Genomic DNA, 17,361 nt, shown 5'->3' with positions numbered 1-17,361 from the left:
AATGATTGATTGAATATGACATTAATATTTCTTAACCATACACCTTTAATATTTACGGGGGTGGGGTGGGGGAAAGGTTATGCTCTTGCGGTGCCAGCTCAATAACAGTATTTGGCAGATGCGCCTCTGTTCTGAAATAGAGAGGTTAATGTTTGACACGGGGTCTCATCCTGCTTGAACTGATGCCTGTTGACAGACTTGACTAAATCTATCCAGGAGACTATTCTGTCAAGGTTCTCCCACAAGGCTAATCATCAGTGATATGTGTGAAAAGGTGATGAGCCTCTTATGAAGGTCTAATTGGGGAAGGGGAAGGAGACGAGCATGAAAACCTCAAATGAGCAAGATTGAGAGATATAAAAAAATGTTAATTTGAGTTCCAAGAAGGGAAGAAGGGGAAAACTTAAACATTCAAAACATTGACTGAGTAGACTAGAGAATTGTATATGTGTGTGTGTAAGGAAGATAAACAGCGACAGAGAATGTGAAAGAAAATTGGTCTGGACAGTTGCGTCGCCCCCTTCTCCGGCGTTTCCATATCCCCCACTCCCAGGGTCATCCCCACAACTCAAGAGACTTCTTGTCTCTTCAGATTAAACAGAGTGATGGGGGAGACACAGGCTAATATGCCAATCAACCTTCCCTACCCTTCCCCTTTTGTCTTTAGGCAGTTCCTCCCTTCTGTGACCCTCATCAGAAACAAAAACCCTTCGACTGGGGTGCTAAACTAACAGAGAAAGCTGCCACCCACCGTCACCCGACTCCCACCTATCCTGACTTTTCCGTTATCTCTTATTTAACTGACAGAGCCTATCTGACTGGCCGAGCTCTGACAAGTGCGGTACAGCCGAGGTGAAGTGGCAGTAGGGAAGTGCCACTCATTGTCGTATTATCAGCACAAAGGCCAAGCGACAGAAACCTAATCTGACCTGGCTGCTGATGGTTTGTGGCTCATTGGCTGGGGTCTCTGCTCTGAAGCAGATCCTGGTAACCCACCCCCCCCACCCCAAGATACTTGGAAGGGGAGGATAAGCACAGGCACACACTAATGCATGGGCATGGATACACACATAAAACACACATGCATTTACACACAACCGCAGACATGCACTATTCTTAGACCCAACCTCCTCCTTGCTGCTCCTCAACCCCCTGCCTGTCAGTGTCTAACTAATAGTTTGCTGCAAGTTTTTGTGATTAATTATGTGTTTGGGAGAGGTGTCAGTTTACAGGACACGAAAATCTTACCGCAGCAGTAACTCCGTGCTCAGTCTTCCATCTTCACTGCACTGTAGCTGCAGGCACCTGTGTGCAAGTGAGAGTGAATGGGACTATTTCTTTTTGGCTCATTGTTCTGCAGGAGGAAACATGAAGGACAGGGTCACCATGTCTCACCACACCTTACCAATTCTACTGCCAGAAGACTGCGCCGTTGGAATTCTCCCATTCCTAAGTGCCATGAAACTTACATTCTCTACCCATAGTACTCTGCTTTCGTAAAGGTTTGGCAGCGCTGAAGAATCCAGTGGTAGTCTGAAAATACTATAATGTGTTTTTCATCTCCCTTGCTGAAATAAAGATCAGTTTTTGTAAGCACCTGTAGCGCAGGGGAACACTCACGTAGAAAATGGGTCTCATTTTCTTTTTGGCTCTTTGTTCCGCAGGGGCAACAGATACCACAGGCAACATTTCAACCAGCGGATCAAACATCACCCACCAGCAACAGAACCTCCATTGCTATAGCCTTGGTGTTGTGAATCTACCACTGATGCTTTTCTGCTTCTGAGATGATCTCAAGGCGAAGAAAACTATTATGTTTCCCCAACATAAATCAGCTTTAGTGCTGCGATAATTCCATCTAGTCTAAGTCTTGATTAAACCTTTGCTTTTAGACGTCTCTCTTGTTCTTGACACTGTCATTTTCTGTTTTCCCTTTAAAGATAATCTTCAAAACCGCTGAAGTAGATAACGCCGCGCAAGCTCCTGATGGCTCCAGCCAAGATTTTACTGTCAGCATAGAAACCGGCCCATTAACTTCTGAAGCCCTCTTTGGCAAAGCTCCCTTTCCCCTCCATCGCCATCAAAAAGCTATTTCCCTCGGCCAGTCCCACACAACCCCAACAATGAACAGAGGATTAGAACATCTCTCTGTCTTCAAGCAAAAAAAAGAAGTAAAAATGGATTTAAAAAAAAAAAAAAAATCTCATTGGTGAAGACAAGTTGGCAGCATTTCCTCCCTGGGATTTTTCCTGACATGATTCCCAAGGGGCGGTTTTTGCTTTTACGATACAATTCCTGCACTTGCGATCAGCCAACATGTGGCATTGTGATCCAATCACAGAGATTGTTTTCCCCCCTCAGTTTGTAAATGGTTAAGTCTCTCAGTCCATTGTGAAGGAATCTTCAAAGTGTCTGGAAATCACAGGGGATCATTGGTAGTTATTAATTAATGCAACAGACTGTGTACAAATGCTTTATTTTCCTGATTCTAAAGATGAAATAGAAAAAAAATTCATGCTATGAATATAGCAACAGGCGCGTCCAACTCTCTTACCTCATCTTCAAGCTGTTATTCTGGACAATGAAATGCTGTTGTTTCTCTGAAAAACATGTGATTTTTATTTACCCTGCGGTTGTTCCAGAAGAAATATATCTCGCTCTGATTTAGGTTTATTGGATTTTTGCTCGCACAGATCGTTTATGTTTCCATTGCCATTAGATGTGTTTTGCTAAAATGATCTTCTCTGGTCTTTATGTCTATCATTGAATTTGAAAGAAGTGGGAAACCTGACAAAGGCTGTGGTAGCCGCTGAGATTCGTCTAAAGCAAAATTGGCCAAAATAAATGATGGATAATATGGTTTAATCTTAAGATTTTCTAAATTACTTTCAATCCAGTAAATTACTTTAAACGCTCTGCATTGCTTTTGATTGTGCACATTTTCATATTTATTTAATAAACAGCAACAGTGAAAATTGCACCAAGAATAAAAAAATATTGTCAAAGCAAATCACGAGCTCAAAGTGATGACTAAAACGTTTTCAGGAGTCAACACATTAATGCAGGTAAAATCTTGGAGGTCAACAGTGGGGTGAGCTGTCTCTTACCCTAAAGACCATCAGGGGTGAAGCCCCTGTCTCCTTGTGACTCACACATGCAAACACACACACACATGCACACCCACGCACCCACTCTGTTTCTCACACACACACACACACACACACACACACACACACACACACACACACACACACACACACACACACACACACACACACACACACTCTGCCTGTGGCACCACAATCACTGCCAGATGCTGTGACTTTCTTTCAGACGATTCATTTAACAAGTATCTCTGAAGGAGTGATGCCAATGGTGCCATTTGAGGGAGAAAAATGTACCTAAATCTGCATGTGTGTGTGTGTGTGTGTACCGGGGATATGCCGGTGGCAGTGCGTGAAAAGGACACATATGAGATCAGATAGACTTGAGACTAATTCACAGCTTGGCCTGAGGACACCAAGCAGGATAATGTGAGACATCTTTTCTCACACCATTTAGGCTAAGCCCATGGGGACACATTGTTTATTTCTTGGCTGAACTTCATGATTTCAAGCAATAAGCGGAGTTTTGAAACACAAAAAACATGGCATGATTTTTATGTTGCTGAAAATAAAACACACAAACAGCAGTACCATAGGCAGGGATAATGTTTTAAAGCAAATTAAAAACTGCAAATTTCAGTTTCCCACCCTGCGATGAGACGTGTATAACAACTCGGTGCTTGCTGTTCCAGCGATTGTGATGTTAACCATGCAGATTTATAGTGGATGAGACACCCATTGCCAGCCCCTGGCAGCCCAGGCATGGTGCCCGCCCCAGGGGAGGGGGATGATGGAGAGCAAACAGCTAATAATTAATACCATGATTACACAGGCTGCAACAACACAGGGAGACAAACCTTCACACACCCGGGCAGGGACCTGACCAAGACTGATAGTGCAGGAGCACACGCACACACACAAATAAACAACATGGGCATGCACACACTTTATTTGCTACAGACACACAAAGTAGCAGCAACCAGGGGAAGCACTCACACAATTATTACCACAGCATCTAACATCTCTTTGTTCGCACAAAGATCAATTAGAGAACGTGAAAGCCACACAGGAGCATTTGTTGGACACCCCCCCCCCAAACACACACTCACACAAAAACCTCAGCTATTTTATTGCTCTGCTCTGGTTTTAGGCCTTCCATTCTATTATATTATATTCTGCTTTCAGATGAATCACTGGTGTTTGCTGTCTTACTGTGTCAGTCTGGCTTCTGCAAGACATTTAAAGTAAATAAATCTCGCTTGCTAACCAACCACTAAACCCTACCTGCTATGTGTTGAGCTGATACTATAATTCAAAAGCTAAAAAGACCATAAAAAATGTGTTTAGGCTGTAACAATACCACCCAGACCCCCATGTGTGTGTGGATGAAACCTCCCTTCCTATACAGCCGTTACCTAAGCCACACAGTAGGATAACAACATTAAAACGTCACGGCCACACTCATTACCAGCCGGCCTGAAGTTGCTTTGATTTGTACGTGCATGCACGAGGTCGGCGATGGCTTCCATATGGGCACCCTCTCATTTTTTAATATAACCGGCATCACGTTACTCCAAGATGAGGTGATCCCAATTTCTCCAAAACCTCAAGTATTTTTCTAAATGTGCTTGACATGTCCAGGATTTCCTACCATTTGAGGAGATGCAGGGGCGGTGTGTGTTTTCACTACAGTGCGGCTCGCCTAACTGTATGTGTGTGTGTGTGAGTGTGTGTCAAATCCTGAGAGCGAGAGAAAGACGAAAGTTTCTGTGCAGTAATATACGTGCAAGTGTGTGTGTATAACGAGATGCCAACCATGGAGGGGCTGTGCAAGGCCCATGGACCCACATCCCTTGGCCACCACTTCCTCCTTCTCTGTGCCACATTGACTCTGTTTCCATTACCACAGTGGAAGGAACAATAAAGGGCTGATGTGTGGATGTGTGGTCTACTTGCACAGCAGAGGCCTGGACAGCACAGGACAGATTGGACTGAGCTAGTGAGACCTGGAGAGCTTTATATGTGTGTGTGTGTGTGTGTGGGGGCATACTGAGCGCCATACCTGACGACACCTTGTCAGACACAGGAGAGTATGAAAATTTAGTTGAGGACTTACATGTGTTTGCCCCAGTCTAATTTTAACACCTCAGCCAGCTCAGGTTAGACAATAACTGAGCTTAACTTCTATGTAGTGATGCATCTGCTGTATAGTTTGTATTTATTTCACCTGGATAATACTCCAAACCCTTTTCCCCTAATATAGTCTGTCTTGAGTCAGAGCCACATGTAATGTAATGTTCACAAAGATGGACACACCAAATAAGCCATGATTTAACAGATGTTAGTTTCAAAACAAAACCTCATCAAAGCTGAAACGTGAAACAATTTAAATAGATAGATAAATAAATTTGCTCACATAATGCTTATGCTTCAAAAAATTAGTTTCTCACCTCTTTGTTTCTTTGTTCGAGGAGATGATGACACATTTGATCCTGTCTCGCAGCATCACATGTCAACATCCTCATGCCCTGACAGCTCACCGCCTGTGAGGCAAAGGATCATGGGTGCTGTGTCAGACACAGCAGGGAGGTCGAAGCAAGGCAAGCTAAATGCACGACGTGTGTGTGTCACTGTGTGAGCATGTGTCTGTGTGTGTGAATATGGGAGTGTGTGCGCGTGTGTCAGTCTGAAGGGATGGATTCATGCCAAAGGCGCGAGCAACACCATGTCAGAGTGCTAGCAGACGATGCCCATTTCAGATACACTAATTCAAACAGTCAGCTCAGCCATGAAACCATTTCCTCCTCCCGAGATTACTCCACTCCCACTCCCTGCTCCGTATGAGCGGCAGCAGGGGATTGCAAGGTATAGCAACAGCCATACCTTCGAGTCTAAAGTACAAATTTTGTTATTTTAAGACTATCAGAGAGCTTCCTTCAGGGAAGTGGATGTTAATCTTCGCTGTTTTCCCCGTCCCTGTTAAAAACAAGTTAAATCAATGGTTTGGCTGAGATTTGATTTTTGAGCCATGATTTTGATCATAACTTCATGACTTTAGACCTCAAACGCTTCAACACTGCTGATGTGACTGGGCCTCAGGGGGGTGCGATTTAAGGATTGTTATTCAACTTGAACTTTACCGCAAGTGTGATAACTTATTTGCGATTGGACCAAAACAGTCAAGTGGCACATTCAGTTTGATAACATACCACTTGTCCTATGTTTTGACATAATAATTGATGGATGTACTTCTAAATTAACTGCGTGCTACTCATAGAGATTTGTTCTGCAGATGTAATGTACATACATTAATTGTGAAAACATGTTTAGGTCCATATTTTCCTCCGGGTGTGTTTTTTTGCAGAGCTTTAACTGTGTATGTCTTTATTATAAAAACCCACGCCTATAAAACTATAAATCCTGCCCCTTGATCACTTCTCTCTGTGTCTCCTGCATCTCTACTGTGTTCGAATGAGACATCCTTATTTTTATGCAGCTGTGGGCAGATGTGGCTCAGGAGGTAGAGTGGGTTCTCCACTATTTAGAAAGACACTGAACCCCATTTGCCCATGATGTGTGTTTGTAAAGATGTGTGATAGAATAGTCCTGCAAACAGAAAATCTTTGTCTATAGGTGTTGTGTAAAGCTCTTAAAGTGGTTGTTATTTTACCATGTTCATCCATTTGAAAGTGTAATATTTCAATTATTATTCACATACACAATTAGACATGAAAAAGAAAAAAGGTCCCTTAGTTTTCAAACTTCATGTGTGTCTTCCTTTCTCAACACAAGGTCCAAGTAATTTTCCTCTGCACATGTGGAGATTTGGTCAAATAAAGTGAAGAAATCCTAAATAACACCATGCTAGAATGAATGAGGTGCCATTGCCATGGCAGCGATGGTATTAGATAAATAAATGACTGGTCCCACAGTGTAATAGCCCATTAAAGCCTGAAACATCACATGATTATGAGATCTGTCCAACAAAGACCATTCTGTAGTTTAAACCAGAGAGCAGTCATATTATATACAGGGCTAGTATGGAAATTATGATGGCCTCATGCAAAGATATGAATAGTAGGCCTGTAATAGTTGTGGCTTTGCATGAATGATCCCTTTTGAACCAACAGTTGGTTATAGCACTGCTTTAAAATCGCTTTAGCTGTCCGCCACTGTCACACAAAGAGAGCACCACCCACTTTCAGTGTTTTGGTCAAGATATAATGTGTTTCACAGGTGTCGCTTCGTGATTGGTAATGGGGCAGCGGCAACGGGGGCCCTTGTGAGCCACCTGGAGAATCACACTACATCCGGCAACCGCCACCCATTTACTCCTCCAGCACTCGCCCTGACTCTCACACATACACAAACACCCACGCACGCACAGTAGTCATGCAGAAGGATGTTCCTTGGAAGCAGAGACACTGAAAACTGGCTCTCGAAGTGGATGTATAAATAGTCCTCACACTGCTCAACATGTTCTGTTTTGATGTAATTACGGAGCAGGAAGAGCCTGGTTTAGCAGGGAGCGTTCTTGGGCAACCATTGTGGGGTCTTTAGCGGGGGATTTGGTGAGAAAAACGGTTGCACCTGGCCAAGCATGGTGTGCTTTGGATCAGGGAGTGAAAGGAAAGAGAAGACAGGAGACATAAGGAGGTGGAGAGTGAAACAGACATCGAGCGAGAGAAGGTGAAAGACAGAGAAGGCACTCTGCAACACACACACACTGACTGAAACACAAGCACATACACACTCTCACTGTAGCAGGAACACCTGGACTTGATGAGGGCCAGATGTTCTGACCAGTCAGGCCTCCTGTAAAGTGGAAAACAAAGAGGATTGAGGGCTAACACAAGCTGCGGCATGAAGCAGATACTCAATCTATAATCTCATTTAAATGGATCATTTAGGCCCCCCACACCACTCGGTGTCACATGCCAACATGTTGGATTGATTCAGTTTGCACAGAATCCCAGGGAATGATCGTCTTGTTAACAAAAGTTGAGGAGACAGACGTTTTCACTGGCAGACGGTACCTCGATGTCAGACAATCAAACGGAGGATAAAATGAGGTAATGCTTGCGGTGCTGAGACTAAGAGGAAGAGGTCGAATGTGATGTGCAAAACATTGTGCAGGTATCCATAGTGACAGAATGCAATATCATTTTAATATGAGCGAGAGTGCTGTTCCACAGATATGATCATAGTTCATGAAACCAGAATGAGACAGGTTTCAGAGGCAGGAGTATGAGTGCTGAACACAAGGGGGAGCACTTATCCTTTCCCTGTGTTTTCAATGCAGGCTGCCATTACTTTAGAGAGCAGCAATCTTTTCCAGTCCATTGTTCCTTCTTTTAAATGTTGAAGTCCTGAGTATGTGTATGTGTGCGTGTGTGTGTGTGTGTGTGTGTGTGTGTGTGTGTGTGTGTGTGTGAAAATATACCAAACACAACCTATCAGTCTAATCAACCTAATCACACCCACTCATACACAGTGTATATATGGAATATTGAAAAAAGCACCTTCACAAACTTTTCAAAACTCAAGCTGAATACTGAAAAAAACCTATACTCAAACCCCCCCTAAACAAATCAAATTGTGAATGAAAGCTGAAACCTTTTCAGGACATGTAAGGCAACTGTAGTAATTCCATAACACAATAGTCCCTCAACGTGCTCCCTTTTAACACTTGTTCAGGCCTGTGGCAGTGAATGATTTGAATTCTTACTCTGGTGAGTTTCCCCTCTCTATGAATTAATTAGTCTTTGCCAAAGCGGGCCACATTTGTCATTCGAATTTATGCTAATGAGTGCCGAGGTCTCGTGGAAGAGCTGATAGGCTGGAGCAGCTGCTCTGTCCTTGCGGGGCCTAACTGTCTCCGCTTCTTTTTTCATTTTTTTTAAACTGCTCCATCTCTCTGTCTCCTCCTCTGTCTGGTTCCTCATCCCATTTCTCTACTTCATGTTTTTGTCTGCTTGTCTACAACCCCCACCACCACCACCACCACCACCACCACCACCACCTCCACCACCCGGCTCCTTCTCTCTCTTTCTCTCTCTCCTCCTTGTCTCTCCTCCTGTGGCCTTATCATCCCACCTCCTCCTTGTCTCCAACCTCCCGCTGGTCCTGGGCTCCATGACCTGTCAGTGGTGAGGAGGCTGCCCGTGTCCCAGGCTGATAAGGCAGCTAATTATCCAACACTTCAGACACACCAGGGGAAGTGGATCGACATACAGACAGCCACACACATGCAGTACTATATGGGCTGCAACAAAAAAAACACTGTCTGATATATGCATACACCAGGGGGATACAGCATACCACAAATTAATAAAGTTAGATGGATAGATAAATAGATAGATGGATAGATAGATAGATAATAAATTGGTCAAAAATAAAAGGGGAGTCCGATATTTTCGACATAAACACCCCCACAAAGAGTGAAAGAAGAAAAAAGTGCCCTCTCTTCACTCCTGTATTATACTGTTGTAAGTGAAAAGCTGGTTAGAAAAGTCAGTGGCATGTCTTGGCAGCAATTTTAGGAGCTGAGCACTCCAGTCCAGCCTCCCAGGTTGATGGAATCGAAATAAGCACTTTGGTGCTTTTTCCACAATGTTCAAAATGCACCGTTGGTGGAGGGAGAGGTCCACTGTCTGTAATGCTCTATTTAGAATTTGCTTCAAGTAGTGGCAAAGTGATTGAGGTAGTGCGTCAGAGGACAATCCAACCAGGCAATATTAAGAAATGTCCCTTTTGTTGTCCTTCCTACATAGCAAATGCATAACAAGTTTCCTGACCTGAGGTCTTACTGCAGTGGTTTTGGTTGTTAGGGCACAACATTTTTGCTGGAGAATGGCATTTTCAAGCTAAAATGATCTCTGTCCACACCAGCATTTTGGCTCTGTATCAGTATTAATCCCCATCCATACTAACACGCCTGAAAACGAATATCACGTGACCATATCACGTGACCACTCATGTACACTGGGCGTGCAGGAAGTGCTTGAGAATAAGATTGTGTCCTGTGCATGTGAGACGTTGTATCATTGTACAATACAGAATTTAACTGCACAACAGCTGTTAGCAAAGACAACAGGGTTAGCAATACTTAAAATTGATTATCCACATTGTATTCTACACTGATATCCAAGGCTAATACTTGTTGATTTCCTCCGGAAGGGGAGTCATGTGATTGGAGCCTGACGGATCAGGTTGTGTCATGTCGGGGCTTGGATGACACCACAGGAGCAGTATAGAGGCATTTTGTTTTTATTATTATTATTATTATTTTTATTCTGTAGTTTTATTTACGCATGAAGAGTAGTCCCGAGTCACTTTAATTTTAATAAAGTTGGCTGCAACACTGTTTACACCTAAAACTCAAACTCTTCACTCAAACTTCCATCGGCATAGTTTTGAATAGATAATGAGTGAATTTTCATTTTTCGGTGAACTATCCCTTTAAGAACGTAACTTTTTTTCTATAGTTCGATTGAGAGAACATCCCTCGTGAGACAGACTACCTTGCATGTGTTTCGTTTATCTGATTGGTCGCTTTACAGAGACCATCCGTTTCCAGCAACATGATTGGTTTAGGGGCGGGGCTAACAGAGGGAGCCAGCAGACGGTGCGTGAGTGTCGCACCTGTGGGAAGTTGTGTGCGTCCAATGCTAACAACCACCGCAGTAAGCCAGATATGAGGATTTCTGTCACTAAAGTGTCCTGACACATTTGTAAATAGTCTTAATGCAGCTATTGAGTCCTTGCTTTGACTGTCTGACGGGGTTTAGGGAGCAAAGCGCAACTAATTGAGCTGTTAGCCTGCTGATTAGCTGTCGTTTAGCATCTCTGCTAGCTTGATGCTAATGGTGTACAGAGCCTCACCCGACAGTTCACTGTGTGACCAGGGATAATAACTATAACTTTGTAAAGCACTTATCTAAACAAGGTTAAAGTGCTTCACACCAAATCCCCCAAGGCAAAATGAGGAGGAATGAATAATATCAAAAGGTGTTAAGTTCTCTCTCTCTTCGTCATCTGAGGACATAAGGACCACGTTTGGACAGACTGCCATTGAACTGCGTGTCATGGAGGAGTAACCAGCTGCTGCTCATTGATGGAAGACATCATCGGCTGCTCTGAGGTACCACACACATCCTTACATGGCATCAGATCTGCACACAGGCCTGCAACAGGGGCTTATTTCTGTTTATGGCTGGTTTTATTCAGAGAGGATAGCAGTATTTTTCTTTTGAGAAACCTTTGTGTTGTAGATGTGTACTTGGGAAATTTCATTTTCATTGGCCCTGGCCCCTTGGCATTAAGTCTTACAAAGAACCTTCTAAATAGTTATATCCATTTTTCTTAAAAGACATTTTCTTCTATGTTGTATTTTCAGAAGTTGAGGGATTCTGATCAATAAAATCAAAGGGTTAAAATTATACATTAAATACTTAAACCTTACTTTAAGGCTTAATGTGTAGGATTTAGTGACATCTAGTGGTGAAGCAGAGGCTATACCATCATGAATTTTCAACTATACCTTTTGACTGCTGAGGAAGTCAAGTAAAACTATCATATAGACAAAAATTCATTTACTGTAGAGCTTTTAATTGGCTTAGCATGGAATGCTGAGCAGAGACCATATTTATACTTTTTAGACTTAATCAAATTACATTGGGAACTTTATGTGTTTATCACATCGTTCCCAACACCCTAGAGTGTCTTCAGTAATTTGGCTCCGCTACATTCCACCTACTCAAAGAGCAGAGTGAGGACTAATGTCATTTCGAGGGGATTATTGTGATCTTTCAACACATCTTTGGGGAGTTAAGCATGTTGTTAAAGAGAGGAAGGGAACAGCAAGAAAAGTGATAAAACCCCACCATAGAGCCTCTATTTTAACTTTCACGTCTTCTCCCCTCTCTCTCCTCCGATCGCTCTCGTTTTTCTCCCTCACAGCACCAAAAGCCATATTATGTGCTTGTCAAGATGGATAAACCCCTCAGCCAAATGTTCAGATGAAAACAAATAAGTAGGAGACGTTCATGTAATCGCTTCTGCCAGAGAAAGGCTTTAAGAAGAACATAAACACTTTCTGGAAATGTGCCTCGCATATACTAATTCCCTCACGCTTTTGTTTGAGTCTCATTCAACTTCAGGACCATTTCATACTGTGCCATGATGAGATGTCACCATTGGAGACACGCTTAAAACTACTTTGCAACACGGTTTGCAGCGATGAACAAAAATATGAGATCATATTACCTTGCTTCTCGTTAAACTGTCATGATTATATTCTGGGGGGAATTAAGAAAAGGATTCTTTAATTAACCTGGCTGCAATTACAAATGTGTAGAAGGTGAAAAAAATGATTTAAAAAGAGGGAGTCTGCTGCTAGGTTTTTTTTTTTTTCCATTATAAATGATCAAACTCAGCGTTCCTCATTATTGGGTCACGGATGCTTTTTGTTTGTAGTGGCGTGTTTTTGTATGGAGCGGCTAGGCCCTTTTCACATGAGAAAAGTCCCCCAACTGTCACTGCACTCCCACAATGTTTCCAGCCATCCCCTCTAGTGAAGTTCCCATGGTGGTCCTTGGACAGCTCACAGACGAATGCTTCAACTGCCTCAGTTAGATAGGGAGTTTGCTTAGGACGTCACACAATAGTGAGTTCAAATTCTGGTTGATTTACTGGCCCACTATACACCAACAGCTCTACTGAAAAAAAAAATATGGATTATGTCAAAACATTTTTATGTGTGCATTTTAAGCAGAAACTGTGAATAGTATTATTTTTGGGTGATGAGTAAGTATATTTGCTTTTGGAGTTTTTTTTTTTTTTTGACTGTGTGTCTGATGGAAAATATTGTCTTTTGCTGTAAAGGTAATACAGAAGCGGGTGTGTGTGTGGGGCTTGGCAAAAGGAGAAAAAAAAAAAACATAGTGACCAGAAGGATGGTGAAAAGTTTTAGAGGGAAAAGCTCTCCTCTTGTTAAATATTAAAGTGAGAGGACATGCAACTTTCCTAACAACCTCCCTGAATGTCTTAAACTCACTCAGCGTATATGTGCAGTACATGGAGTCCCTTTCTCTTCTGAATCCTGGCCTGAAACTAAAAGGTCAGTATCTTTGCCTCGCTGATCACAATTAAAGCATTAAAGCAATGTCTGTTTCAGTTAAATGTCACATCTATATCAACAATATCAAGGAAACCGTACTTGACTTAAGGGTAAATCTACAATCATTTTCTGTTTATGTAGTGAAATGGAGCAGCTCGGGATCGAAGCCTCTGCTGCAGTCGCATGTCTCAAAAGAAAAATAACTCCATATGATGTGGTTGGAGTCTTAAGGAAAAGTGTAAAAGCAGGCGATGGGCAAATCCCAAAAACTAACACTGGGCTTGTTAAAAGGGAGCAAGTTAGTGCTTTGGACTTGCCTGATTTCAAAGTGATGTAATACACACAGAGCGCAAATAGCAACTGGATGAAGGACTGTGGCCATGACCTCTCTGTCTAGGGAACCCATTTTCATAGTAACTAAACACCAATGAAATGCCTTCCCTGGAATGAGCTAAGCCAGAGCACCAGCCATCCAATAAAAGGGATAGGGATACGTAAATATGCTGAACAGGAAATAATATTAGGGATGTAAAATGAAACTGCACAAACCTGTACTGATGACCTCTTTAATTTCTTCCAAACTCCATTTCATCTGGTGCTAATAAATGTATTGAGAATATTCTGGGGGATTTGCTGAAATATGAAATGCACAATGTCTGCTTTTTGAATCACTTCAATTTAATAGCACTGATAAAAAGCTTCTCTTTGAGCATTAATTTGCCAGTGCAGAGTGATTGCATTTAACTCCCCTAACCTCAGCTATCCTGTGGTTAATAAATAAAATATCCTGTTTTTCCAACAGGATGACATTATCATGTACTAAAAGCATATCGCAATTTGAACATTTACTATGATTCAATTCAGTACAATTACTCCTCAATAGGACAGTCAAAAGAACTGCAGGCCATGCAAGCCTGATTTTAGCCCCGTGGCATGTTAACTGATAAGCAGGGAGATCATGTCAAGCTTGTGGGCCAGCTGGCAGGGCTCTAGTGTTTGTGTTGTGCTAGTTGGGATGTCAGGACTAGATTGGGCAGAGAGAGGCTGGAGGGGCTACTCGAGGACCAGGCCTCCTCCAGACTTGGCTGCTCCAACTAAATGGACCAGATCAATCACATTGGACGGCCCTGTGACAGTGAGTTAAGGTTCTGCGGCACGGCGCAGCGTTTTTGGACGCAACGGCCCTCAGCAAGGATAGCTGGCTGCCTGGCAGACACACGCCATGCTTCCTCTCACTTTCCTTGAGCTCACCAAGCAGATGGCGATGGCAAGGACGGCGGGCGGAGGGCCTGCCGTCAATCCCAAACCCCTATCCATCCAGAGACAAGTGATGAGAGAGATTAGGGTGTGAGAGATGCAGAGAAGGATGGAGTGGATGGCATAGATGGAGGGTGGACTTGTGTCAGCCAGGTCTGGCCTGGATCACACACAGCTGGGCAGGGCTGGCCTGGCCTGAGGCTGGATCTATGAGGCGTGGCACTGGATAGTGGTTTGGGGATACAGTGGCAATGGAGGTCCCAGACAGTGGTGCAGTATGGTAATGGTAACATGTCTGAGGTCTGCCTGGCACTGCTTCTGTCGGAATGTGTGTGTCAATGACTGTCTGTGTGTCCCAAGTGGTATGGCCAGCTCTGTGTTTGGTGGCATTCAGAGATGGGGCAGGGCTCATGCTAAGACACTCAAGAGGCAGAGTTGGAGGAAAATATGACCTATATTGCTATAAGGGAAGGAGGATGCTTAGCTTTCAGATTCACAGAGGCAATCTGAGTACTCTGGGACATTAAACATGTACATTTATCACAAATAAGTTCTTGAGCAGCCTGTACTTTCTCTTAACAAACTGTATATTCATTAAACAGCTTTCTTCTGTATGGTTTTTATCATATTATATTTCAAGGTGACAGTGTTACTTGTCAGTTCACTAGTAATCAGTTTCTAGCTTTGGTATAAAGTCAGTGTCTAAAGCTACATGGTTTGAGTAAACACAGAGTAAATAATACAATCCAGTAGAATACAGTTACACCAGATTGAGTTCCTTGTTAAGAATGTTGCATCTTGCAATCCATACAGTTGGAAGGTGCATGTAAAATGCTTCAGGCATTTTATTCTTAATCCAGATTTGATCTGATTCTTTACTGTGTTACAAACACAGTGGGGATGGGTACTGGCTTGTCATACTGCTTTGTTCACTTACTGACAATGAGTCCTCCCACTTATTTCTATGCAAGCGGCAATGAGTACGTTTTGTTTTTTACTCGAGAAGCCAAATTTCCAAGCTGAAAATCTGCACTATACTCTCACCATGCAAGAGGCTTTGCTGTATTCATTGATTTTTCTGTAATTTTGTCAGAATTTATTTTAATTATTATTATTCAATCCACATGCACCAAGAGAGTCTAATCCTGCCACTGTAAATTCATAATTCCTTTCAATATGTCTGTTTGAAATCATCAAATGGACTAAAATGAATGGTGTTGCAAAAATGATCAAACCATGCACAGTGGCTCTAATATTGAATCCTGGTAACAGTAAAACAAACCTATGAGCTTTAATGTATAAAGAGAAAAAAATAATTACAAAAGAAGACAAAAAATGTGATTTCATAAATGCAAATGATAAAATAGGCAACATATTAGGACTTCCTTCCTTCAGTGTAATCACTTTAAAAAAGCTTTTTAAGAACAAGGAATTTTTTTCCCACTTATTCTACACATACCTTATAGTTTGGAAAAGTATTCAATTCATCTCTAATAACTTTGGATGATACCCAGCGCAAACCAATGACCTCTACGACATTACAAATATTTATCAGAAGTGTCACAGCCGCCAGTGTCTCACCATGCCCTGGACACTGTAACTAATTGGAGATCCTTTTTTGTTATCACTCCTCTCTTGGTGGGTGAAATGTAAACAGGGTGTTATGAAAGTGCCCTTATGGCGTGGAGGAAAGCAAGCGAGGCCACTCTGGCACTTACACGGCATGCCTTATAAATAAGTAATGGTACTGGACGTGTAGCGGTTAGTCATAGAGGAGGAAGGTCTGCGCATCAACCCCACCTCTGTTTGCCTTGTACATATTTCATAAGATGCTGGGGTGGAGGGAAGTGGGAGTTGTGGGGTATATGGAAGGGGTGGCTGAAATAAAAGGCGGCTCACACAGGCTCCTCTCTGTTCACTGTCATGAGTCTGTTACTATTAATAATACCAAGTGTCCTCTCTCTCTCTACTGATACGATTTCATGCTGTTTTTCTCCTCCCTGCCTTCCTGTATTTGACAACAAAATAGAGCCAGCTGCCGTTGTGCCTACTGTAACCCAGGGATAACACAGCGCAGGTTGCACAGTGTTAGTTTTAACAATTAAGACAAAGTTTCCTTTACAGAGTCCAGATGACCATTTCCTCCAGGGCTCTGATCAAAGCTGGCATGGAAAAGAACACACAAGCCTTTATTCTTCAGAGTGAAAAATGCAATGGTCTAAGTCCAAAGACCATAAATGTTTAGAATGTCTGGTTCTGTTGAGTGTCCCTACAAGTTCAGTCTGTTAATTCATGATCAAGTTACTTAGTAATAATTACCTTTTAGATCAATTTTTATGTGGTCAGTGAGTTTTGTTATTAGTGACTTGTATCGATTAGAAACCGTAGGAAGCAAGTTGATCCCCTTACCTCTCTTCACAACCATGTAGCCTATTAAATGGAGCTGCAGATGAAGCAGCTTGACACTCGCTAATGTTTCCCCACCAATCAATGACCTTCATGTCCTCATGATAACATAATGGAGGTCATGTCATGCGAATAGATCAGGATCCTGTTTAGTGTTTACTCGCTGCCCAAACAACACCTTGAATTATTGATTTGGAAGGAAGGAAGAAGTCCTACAGAGGGACATTACACAAATAGTGCGAGAAACAAATAGGATATCATGTGCACAAACAAGCAAAAAAAGCTGAATTTATTTTCATTTTGTGGGATTTCGTATATGGGGAATTCACCATGCTCATCTCCCCACACGCAAAAGTTCCACCAAAACAGGTTCCCGCTGACCTATTTTGCAGGGGCATCTTCCTTGCATCGTGAGATTCATGCCACCCAAAAGTGTTGTAATTGGTTTAAATAACTATAAACAAGGCAAAACAT

General features: G+C 42.5%; 1 long non-coding RNA gene across 1 annotated transcript; it reads left to right on the top strand.

Annotated features, from left to right (window-relative positions):
• Nucleotides 1-10,683: 10,683 nt before the first annotated feature.
• Nucleotides 10,684-15,069, top strand: LOC109633829 (uncharacterized). The gene is made up of 4 exons (XR_002203020.2): nt 10,684-10,789; nt 11,147-11,247; nt 13,166-13,224; nt 13,366-15,069. It is a non-coding gene; the product is annotated as an uncharacterized lncRNA (long non-coding RNA).
• The last annotated feature ends 2,292 nt before the right edge of the window (nt 15,070-17,361 follow it).

Source organism: Paralichthys olivaceus, chromosome 4 (assembly GCF_024713975.1).
Source record: "Paralichthys olivaceus isolate ysfri-2021 chromosome 4, ASM2471397v2, whole genome shotgun sequence".
Classification (NCBI taxonomy): domain Eukaryota; kingdom Metazoa; phylum Chordata; class Actinopteri; order Pleuronectiformes; family Paralichthyidae; genus Paralichthys; species Paralichthys olivaceus.
This window is presented reverse-complemented; position numbering and strand designations above follow the sequence as displayed.